Source organism: Anomaloglossus baeobatrachus, unplaced genomic scaffold (genome assembly GCF_048569485.1).
Source record: "Anomaloglossus baeobatrachus isolate aAnoBae1 unplaced genomic scaffold, aAnoBae1.hap1 Scaffold_2531, whole genome shotgun sequence".
Taxonomy (NCBI): domain Eukaryota; kingdom Metazoa; phylum Chordata; class Amphibia; order Anura; family Aromobatidae; genus Anomaloglossus; species Anomaloglossus baeobatrachus.
In genome coordinates, this window is record NW_027442108.1 from 204482 (window position 1) to 214340 (window position 9859).

Genomic DNA, 9859 nt, shown 5'->3' on the forward strand with positions numbered 1-9859 from the left:
AGCCCCCAAACCCTGCCCTCTGTACCTTTCTCACCACCCGCTTCCCTTCTCCTGTCATCCCCCTACCACCCGGGAAAAAAAGAGATTGCCCCCTCCTTCCACTAGCCCACCCTCCCACCCAAAGAACAACTTCTTCTGCGCAGCTTGTTTTCTAGGCAGCAGCGCTATTGTGATGTCATCGGGGGGCATTGTGACAAGCCGCCAGTGTTCCGTCTCTTCATGTTGTGCACTGTTCAAACCGAAAATACATCAACAGGCAGGCTACAGAAAAGCTTACTAACAAAGGTTAGAGAGGGGCTTTCTCAGAGGGCTTTTTACAGTTTGTCTATTCCCAATTAGCCGGTTTAGTATACTTAATGAAAGTACTAATTCTTTCATAGGCCGCCCATTCTTAGTATTTGACGTTCAGGTAACAACAGGTAACTTTATTTGGAGTGGAAGCAGAGAGATAACACCAGATGCCAATTGTAGATCCTCTCACACCTGTGGTCACTGCAGCATCTGACTCCACTTTGTCCAAAAGGGATCTATTCCATTCAATTACACATGATCTAGATTAGACTGACAACAAGATACTGCACGGGACATAGCAGAGTTGGTGAAGTTGAGTGGTGATGAGTTTGCTATTTGGATGAATAAAGCAAGTAAAAAGTGTGTTAGATAAAAATTCATTTCAATTCGCTAATCGGGCTAATATGAATCAGGTGAATCGAGTTCTGCTTTTGGAAACTGGGTTAAGAAGGGGTGCACCGTTCCTGGAGGTACTGCAATACCAGGTCAATGCGTGGAGTGGACAGAGCAAGCTCTTTTTCCATCTCCCTGTTCTAAAAATCCATTTAATATATGGTCCCCAGATAGGGGACGTATCAGATATTAAACTGATAAGAACAGATACTACACTTGATCTTAGCCAAAAGGCCGAGAAGCGATAACCAGAATTGGTTTGGGCCTCGAGTGGCACCCTGGCCTATGCCGGACACATCTTAGGGAGAGAGAGCGAGAGGGAGACAAACCCACGCCTACACAAGACATTTTGTCACCCAAGCCAACCCTTGAAAAGGCTGCTTTGCAGAGCAAAAACAAGAAGAATGGTGCGTTTTGCAGCCGCCGCCCACTGCAATGAATCTGAATAACTCCTCCTTTAGGGCGCAAGCAACTCCCCTCCCCCTTGCAGTCTTTCCAATTCACGATACAAAAAGACGGACAGGACAGGTTGCCTGACTTTCCGTCACTGCCACCCTTTGCCATCCTTACCCGTAGAAAGCCCTTTCATCATCCCCAAACCCTAATCTTTTCCCTTTCCTTCCCAGCCCCCAAACCCTGCCCTCTGTACCTTTCTCACCACCCCGCTTCCCTTCTCCTGTCATCCCCCTACCACCCGGGAAAAAAAGAGATTGCCCCCTCCTTCCACTAGCCCACCCTCCCACCCAAAGAACAACTTCTTCTGCGCAGCTTGTTTTCTAGGCAGCAGCGCTATTGTGATGTCATCGGGGGGCATTGTGACAAGCCGCCAGTGTTCCGTCTCTTCATGTTGTGCACTGTTCAAACCGAAAATACATCAACAGGCAGGCTACAGAAAAGCTTACTAACAAAGGTTAGAGAGGGGCTTTCTCAGAGGGCTTTTTACAGTTTGTCTATTCCCAATTAGCCGGTTTAGTATACTTAATGAAAGTACTAATTCTTTCATAGGCCGCCCATTCTTAGTATTTGACGTTCAGGTAACAACAGGTAACTTTATTTGGAGTGGAAGCAGAGAGATAACACCAGATGCCAATTGTAGATCCTCTCACACCTGTGGTCACTGCAGCATCTGACTCCACTTTGTCCAAAAGGGATCTATTCCATTCAATTACACATGATCTAGATTAGACTGACAACAAGATACTGCACGGGACATAGCAGAGTTGGTGAAGTTGAGTGGTGATGAGTTTGCTATTTGGATGAATAAAGCAAGTAAAAAGTGTGTTAGATAAAAATTCATTTCAATTCGCTAATCGGGCTAATATGAATCAGGTGAATCGAGTTCTGCTTTTGGAAACTGGGTTAAGAAGGGGTGCACCGTTCCTGGAGGTACTGCAATACCAGGTCAATGCGTGGAGTGGACAGAGCAAGCTCTTTTTCCATCTCCCTGTTCTAAAAATCCATTTAATATATGGTCCCCAGATAGGGGACGTATCAGATATTAAACTGATAAGAACAGATACTACACTTGATCTTAGCCAAAAGGCCGAGAAGCGATAACCAGAATTGGTTTGGGCCTCGAGTGGCACCCTGGCCTATGCCGGACACATCTTAGGGAGAGAGAGCGAGAGGGAGACAAACCCACGCCTACACAAGACATTTTGTCACCCAAGCCAACCCTTGAAAAGGCTGCTTTGCAGAGCAAAAACAAGAAGAATGGTGCGTTTTGCAGCCGCCGCCCACTGCAATGAATCTGAATAACTCCTCCTTTAGGGCGCAAGCAACTCCCCTCCCCCTTGCAGTCTTTCCAATTCACGATACAAAAAGACGGACAGGACAGGTTCCTGACTTTCCGTCACTGCCACCCTTTGCCATCCTTACCCGTAGAAAGCCCTTTCATCATCCCCAAACCCTAATCTTTTCCCTTTCCTTCCCAGCCCCCAAACCCTGCCCTCTGTACCTTTCTCACCACCCGCTTCCCTTCTCCTGTCATCCCCCTACCACCCGGGAAAAAAAGAGATTGCCCCCTCCTTCCACTAGCCCACCCTCCCACCCAAAGAACAACTTCTTCTGCGCAGCTTGTTTTCTAGGCAGCAGCGCTATTGTGATGTCATCGGGGGGCATTGTGACAAGCCGCCAGTGTTCCGTCTCTTCATGTTGTGCACTGTTCAAACCGAAAATACATCAACAGGCAGGCTACAGAAAAGCTTACTAACAAAGGTTAGAGAGGGGCTTTCTCAGAGGGCTTTTTACAGTTTGTCTATTCCCAATTAGCCGGTTTAGTATACTTAATGAAAGTACTAATTCTTTCATAGGCCGCCCATTCTTAGTATTTGACGTTCAGGTAACAACAGGTAACTTTATTTGGAGTGGAAGCAGAGAGATAACACCAGATGCCAATTGTAGATCCTCTCACACCTGTGGTCACTGCAGCATCTGACTCCACTTTGTCCAAAAGGGATCTATTCCATTCAATTACACATGATCTAGATTAGACTGACAACAAGATACTGCACGGGACATAGCAGAGTTGGTGAAGTTGAGTGGTGATGAGTTTGCTATTTGGATGAATAAAGCAAGTAAAAAGTGTGTTAGATAAAAATTCATTTCAATTCGCTAATCGGGCTAATATGAATCAGGTGAATCGAGTTCTGCTTTTGGAAACTGGGTTAAGAAGGGGTGCACCGTTCCTGGAGGTACTGCAATACCAGGTCAATGCGTGGAGTGGACAGAGCAAGCTCTTTTTCCATCTCCCTGTTCTAAAAATCCATTTAATATATGGTCCCCAGATAGGGGACGTATCAGATATTAAACTGATAAGAACAGATACTACACTTGATCTTAGCCAAAAGGCCGAGAAGCGATAACCAGAATTGGTTTGGGCCTCGAGTGGCACCCTGGCCTATGCCGGACACATCTTAGGGAGAGAGAGCGAGAGGGAGACAAACCCACGCCTACACAAGACATTTTGTCACCCAAGCCAACCCTTGAAAAGGCTGCTTTGCAGAGCAAAAACAAGAAGAATGGTGCGTTTTGCAGCCGCCGCCCACTGCAATGAATCTGAATAACTCCTCCTTTAGGGCGCAAGCAACTCCCCTCCCCCTTGCAGTCTTTCCAATTCACGATACAAAAAGACGGACAGGACAGGTTGCCTGACTTTCCGTCACTGCCACCCTTTGCCATCCTTACCCGTAGAAAGCCCTTTCATCATCCCCAAACCCTAATCTTTTCCCTTTCCTTCCCAGCCCCCAAACCCTGCCCTCTGTACCTTTCTCACCACCCGCTTCCCTTCTCCTGTCATCCCCCTACCACCCGGGAAAAAAAGAGATTGCCCCCTCCTTCCACTAGCCCACCCTCCCACCCAAAGAACAACTTCTTCTGCGCAGCTTGTTTTCTAGGCAGCAGCGCTATTGTGATGTCATCGGGGGGCATTGTGACAAGCCGCCAGTGTTCCGTCTCTTCATGTTGTGCACTGTTCAAACCGAAAATACATCAACAGGCAGGCTACAGAAAAGCTTACTAACAAAGGTTAGAGAGGGGCTTTCTCAGAGGGCTTTTTACAGTTTGTCTATTCCCAATTAGCCGGTTTAGTATACTTAATGAAAGTACTAATTCTTTCATAGGCCGCCCATTCTTAGTATTTGACGTTCAGGTAACAACAGGTAACTTTATTTGGAGTGGAAGCAGAGAGATAACACCAGATGCCAATTGTAGATCCTCTCACACCTGTGGTCACTGCAGCATCTGACTCCACTTTGTCCAAAAGGGATCTATTCCATTCAATTACACATGATCTAGATTAGACTGACAACAAGATACTGCACGGGACATAGCAGAGTTGGTGAAGTTGAGTGGTGATGAGTTTGCTATTTGGATGAATAAAGCAAGTAAAAAGTGTGTTAGATAAAAATTCATTTCAATTCGCTAATCGGGCTAATATGAATCAGGTGAATCGAGTTCTGCTTTTGGAAACTGGGTTAAGAAGGGGTGCACCGTTCCTGGAGGTACTGCAATACCAGGTCAATGCGTGGAGTGGACAGAGCAAGCTCTTTTTCCATCTCCCTGTTCTAAAAATCCATTTAATATATGGTCCCCAGATAGGGGACGTATCAGATATTAAACTGATAAGAACAGATACTACACTTGATCTTAGCCAAAAGGCCGAGAAGCGATAACCAGAATTGGTTTGGGCCTCGAGTGGCACCCTGGCCTATGCCGGACACATCTTAGGGAGAGAGAGCGAGAGGGAGACAAACCCACGCCTACACAAGACATTTTGTCACCCAAGCCAACCCTTGAAAAGGCTGCTTTGCAGAGCAAAAACAAGAAGAATGGTGCGTTTTGCAGCCGCCGCCCACTGCAATGAATCTGAATAACTCCTCCTTTAGGGCGCAAGCAACTCCCCTCCCCCTTGCAGTCTTTCCAATTCACGATACAAAAAGACGGACAGGACAGGTTGCCTGACTTTCCGTCACTGCCACCCTTTGCCATCCTTACCCGTAGAAAGCCCTTTCATCATCCCCAAACCCTAATCTTTTCCCTTTCCTTCCCAGCCCCCAAACCCTGCCCTCTGTACCTTTCTCACCACCCGCTTCCCTTCTCCTGTCATCCCCCTACCACCCGGGAAAAAAAGAGATTGCCCCCTCCTTCCACTAGCCCACCCTCCCACCCAAAGAACAACTTCTTCTGCGCAGCTTGTTTTCTAGGCAGCAGCGCTATTGTGATGTCATCGGGGGGCATTGTGACAAGCCGCCAGTGTTCCGTCTCTTCATGTTGTGCACTGTTCAAACCGAAAATACATCAACAGGCAGGCTACAGAAAAGCTTACTAACAAAGGTTAGAGAGGGGCTTTCTCAGAGGGCTTTTTACAGTTTGTCTATTCCCAATTAGCCGGTTTAGTATACTTAATGAAAGTACTAATTCTTTCATAGGCCGCCCATTCTTAGTATTTGACGTTCAGGTAACAACAGGTAACTTTATTTGGAGTGGAAGCAGAGAGATAACACCAGATGCCAATTGTAGATCCTCTCACACCTGTGGTCACTGCAGCATCTGACTCCACTTTGTCCAAAAGGGATCTATTCCATTCAATTACACATGATCTAGATTAGACTGACAACAAGATACTGCACGGGACATAGCAGAGTTGGTGAAGTTGAGTGGTGATGAGTTTGCTATTTGGATGAATAAAGCAAGTAAAAAGTGTGTTAGATAAAAATTCATTTCAATTCGCTAATCGGGCTAATATGAATCAGGTGAATCGAGTTCTGCTTTTGGAAACTGGGTTAAGAAGGGGTGCACCGTTCCTGGAGGTACTGCAATACCAGGTCAATGCGTGGAGTGGACAGAGCAAGCTCTTTTTCCATCTCCCTGTTCTAAAAATCCATTTAATATATGGTCCCCAGATAGGGGACGTATCAGATATTAAACTGATAAGAACAGATACTACACTTGATCTTAGCCAAAAGGCCGAGAAGCGATAACCAGAATTGGTTTGGGCCTCGAGTGGCACCCTGGCCTATGCCGGACACATCTTAGGGAGAGAGAGCGAGAGGGAGACAAACCCACGCCTACACAAGACATTTTGTCACCCAAGCCAACCCTTGAAAAGGCTGCTTTGCAGAGCAAAAACAAGAAGAATGGTGCGTTTTGCAGCCGCCGCCCACTGCAATGAATCTGAATAACTCCTCCTTTAGGGCGCAAGCAACTCCCCTCCCCCTTGCAGTCTTTCCAATTCACGATACAAAAAGACGGACAGGACAGGTTGCCTGACTTTCCGTCACTGCCACCCTTTGCCATCCTTACCCGTAGAAAGCCCTTTCATCATCCCCAAACCCTAATCTTTTCCCTTTCCTTCCCAGCCCCCAAACCCTGCCCTCTGTACCTTTCTCACCACCCGCTTCCCTTCTCCTGTCATCCCCCTACCACCCGGGAAAAAAAGAGATTGCCCCCTCCTTCCACTAGCCCACCCTCCCACCCAAAGAACAACTTCTTCTGCGCAGCTTGTTTTCTAGGCAGCAGCGCTATTGTGATGTCATCGGGGGGCATTGTGACAAGCCGCCAGTGTTCCGTCTCTTCATGTTGTGCACTGTTCAAACCGAAAATACATCAACAGGCAGGCTACAGAAAAGCTTACTAACAAAGGTTAGAGAGGGGCTTTCTCAGAGGGCTTTTTACAGTTTGTCTATTCCCAATTAGCCGGTTTAGTATACTTAATGAAAGTACTAATTCTTTCATAGGCCGCCCATTCTTAGTATTTGACGTTCAGGTAACAACAGGTAACTTTATTTGGAGTGGAAGCAGAGAGATAACACCAGATGCCAATTGTAGATCCTCTCACACCTGTGGTCACTGCAGCATCTGACTCCACTTTGTCCAAAAGGGATCTATTCCATTCAATTACACATGATCTAGATTAGACTGACAACAAGATACTGCACGGGACATAGCAGAGTTGGTGAAGTTGAGTGGTGATGAGTTTGCTATTTGGATGAATAAAGCAAGTAAAAAGTGTGTTAGATAAAAATTCATTTCAATTCGCTAATCGGGCTAATATGAATCAGGTGAATCGAGTTCTGCTTTTGGAAACTGGGTTAAGAAGGGGTGCACCGTTCCTGGAGGTACTGCAATACCAGGTCAATGCGTGGAGTGGACAGAGCAAGCTCTTTTTCCATCTCCCTGTTCTAAAAATCCATTTAATATATGGTCCCCAGATAGGGGACGTATCAGATATTAAACTGATAAGAACAGATACTACACTTGATCTTAGCCAAAAGGCCGAGAAGCGATAACCAGAATTGGTTTGGGCCTCGAGTGGCACCCTGGCCTATGCCGGACACATCTTAGGGAGAGAGAGCGAGAGGGAGACAAACCCACGCCTACACAAGACATTTTGTCACCCAAGCCAACCCTTGAAAAGGCTGCTTTGCAGAGCAAAAACAAGAAGAATGGTGCGTTTTGCAGCCGCCGCCCACTGCAATGAATCTGAATAACTCCTCCTTTAGGGCGCAAGCAACTCCCCTCCCCCTTGCAGTCTTTCCAATTCACGATACAAAAAGACGGACAGGACAGGTTGCCTGACTTTCCGTCACTGCCACCCTTTGCCATCCTTACCCGTAGAAAGCCCTTTCATCATCCCCAAACCCTAATCTTTTCCCTTTCCTTCCCAGCCCCCAAACCCTGCCCTCTGTACCTTTCTCACCACCCGCTTCCCTTCTCCTGTCATCCCCCTACCACCCGGGAAAAAAAGAGATTGCCCCCTCCTTCCACTAGCCCACCCTCCCACCCAAAGAACAACTTCTTCTGCGCAGCTTGTTTTCTAGGCAGCAGCGCTATTGTGATGTCATCGGGGGGCATTGTGACAAGCCGCCAGTGTTCCGTCTCTTCATGTTGTGCACTGTTCAAACCGAAAATACATCAACAGGCAGGCTACAGAAAAGCTTACTAACAAAGGTTAGAGAGGGGCTTTCTCAGAGGGCTTTTTACAGTTTGTCTATTCCCAATTAGCCGGTTTAGTATACTTAATGAAAGTACTAATTCTTTCATAGGCCGCCCATTCTTAGTATTTGACGTTCAGGTAACAACAGGTAACTTTATTTGGAGTGGAAGCAGAGAGATAACACCAGATGCCAATTGTAGATCCTCTCACACCTGTGGTCACTGCAGCATCTGACTCCACTTTGTCCAAAAGGGATCTATTCCATTCAATTACACATGATCTAGATTAGACTGACAACAAGATACTGCACGGGACATAGCAGAGTTGGTGAAGTTGAGTGGTGATGAGTTTGCTATTTGGATGAATAAAGCAAGTAAAAAGTGTGTTAGATAAAAATTCATTTCAATTCGCTAATCGGGCTAATATGAATCAGGTGAATCGAGTTCTGCTTTTGGAAACTGGGTTAAGAAGGGGTGCACCGTTCCTGGAGGTACTGCAATACCAGGTCAATGCGTGGAGTGGACAGAGCAAGCTCTTTTTCCATCTCCCTGTTCTAAAAATCCATTTAATATATGGTCCCCAGATAGGGGACGTATCAGATATTAAACTGATAAGAACAGATACTACACTTGATCTTAGCCAAAAGGCCGAGAAGCGATAACCAGAATTGGTTTGGGCCTCGAGTGGCACCCTGGCCTATGCCGGACACATCTTAGGGAGAGAGAGCGAGAGGGAGACAAACCCACGCCTACACAAGACATTTTGTCACCCAAGCCAACCCTTGAAAAGGCTGCTTTGCAGAGCAAAAACAAGAAGAATGGTGCGTTTTGCAGCCGCCGCCCACTGCAATGAATCTGAATAACTCCTCCTTTAGGGCGCAAGCAACTCCCCTCCCCCTTGCAGTCTTGCAGTCTTTCCAATTCACGATACAAAAAGACGGACAGGACAGGTTGCCTGACTTTCCGTCACTGCCACCCTTTGCCATCCTTACCCGTAGAAAGCCCTTTCATCATCCCCAAACCCTAATCTTTTCCCTTTCCTTCCCAGCCCCCAAACCCTGCCCTCTGTACCTTTCTCACCACCCGCTTCCCTTCTCCTGTCATCCCCCTACCACCCGGGAAAAAAAGAGATTGCCCCCTCCTTCCACTAGCCCACCCTCCCACCCAAAGAACAACTTCTTCTGCGCAGCTTGTTTTCTAGGCAGCAGCGCTATTGTGATGTCATCGGGGGGCATTGTGACAAGCCGCCAGTGTTCCGTCTCTTCATGTTGTGCACTGTTCAAACCGAAAATACATCAACAGGCAGGCTACAGAAAAGCTTACTAACAAAGGTTAGAGAGGGGCTTTCTCAGAGGGCTTTTTACAGTTTGTCTATTCCCAATTAGCCGGTTTAGTATACTTAATGAAAGTACTAATTCTTTCATAGGCCGCCCATTCTTAGTATTTGACGTTCAGGTAACAACAGGTAACTTTATTTGGAGTGGAAGCAGAGAGATAACACCAGATGCCAATTGTAGATCCTCTCACACCTGTGGTCACTGCAGCATCTGACTCCACTTTGTCCAAAAGGGATCTATTCCATTCAATTACACATGATCTAGATTAGACTGACAACAAGATACTGCACGGGACATAGCAGAGTTGGTGAAGTTGAGTGGTGATGAGTTTGCTATTTGGATGAATAAAGCAAGTAAAAAGTGTGTTAGATAAAAATTCATTTCAATTCGCTAATCGGGCTAAT

The 9859-nt window shown here is 46.6% G+C and overlaps 7 non-coding genes across 7 annotated transcripts; all 7 read right to left on the bottom strand.

Moving 5' to 3' along the window:
• Positions 1–739: 739 nt before the first annotated feature.
• On the bottom strand, positions 740–930 carry LOC142262841 (U2 spliceosomal RNA). The gene has a single exon (XR_012730108.1). It is a non-coding gene; the product is annotated as a U2 spliceosomal RNA (small nuclear RNA).
• Positions 931–2048: 1118 nt separating this feature from the next.
• LOC142262842 (U2 spliceosomal RNA) lies at positions 2049–2239 on the bottom strand. Its single transcript, XR_012730109.1, has one exon. It is a non-coding gene; the product is annotated as a U2 spliceosomal RNA (small nuclear RNA).
• Positions 2240–3355: 1116 nt separating this feature from the next.
• LOC142262843 (U2 spliceosomal RNA) lies at positions 3356–3546 on the bottom strand. Its single transcript, XR_012730110.1, has one exon. It is a non-coding gene; the product is annotated as a U2 spliceosomal RNA (small nuclear RNA).
• Positions 3547–4663: 1117 nt separating this feature from the next.
• On the bottom strand, positions 4664–4854 carry LOC142262844 (U2 spliceosomal RNA). Its single transcript, XR_012730111.1, has one exon. It is a non-coding gene; the product is annotated as a U2 spliceosomal RNA (small nuclear RNA).
• A 1117-nt stretch (positions 4855–5971) lies between these two features.
• On the bottom strand, positions 5972–6162 carry LOC142262845 (U2 spliceosomal RNA). Its single transcript, XR_012730112.1, has one exon. It is a non-coding gene; the product is annotated as a U2 spliceosomal RNA (small nuclear RNA).
• A 1117-nt stretch (positions 6163–7279) lies between these two features.
• On the bottom strand, positions 7280–7470 carry LOC142262847 (U2 spliceosomal RNA). The gene has a single exon (XR_012730114.1). It is a non-coding gene; the product is annotated as a U2 spliceosomal RNA (small nuclear RNA).
• A 1117-nt stretch (positions 7471–8587) lies between these two features.
• LOC142262849 (U2 spliceosomal RNA) lies at positions 8588–8778 on the bottom strand. The gene has a single exon (XR_012730115.1). It is a non-coding gene; the product is annotated as a U2 spliceosomal RNA (small nuclear RNA).
• Between the last annotated feature and the right edge of the window lie 1081 nt (positions 8779–9859).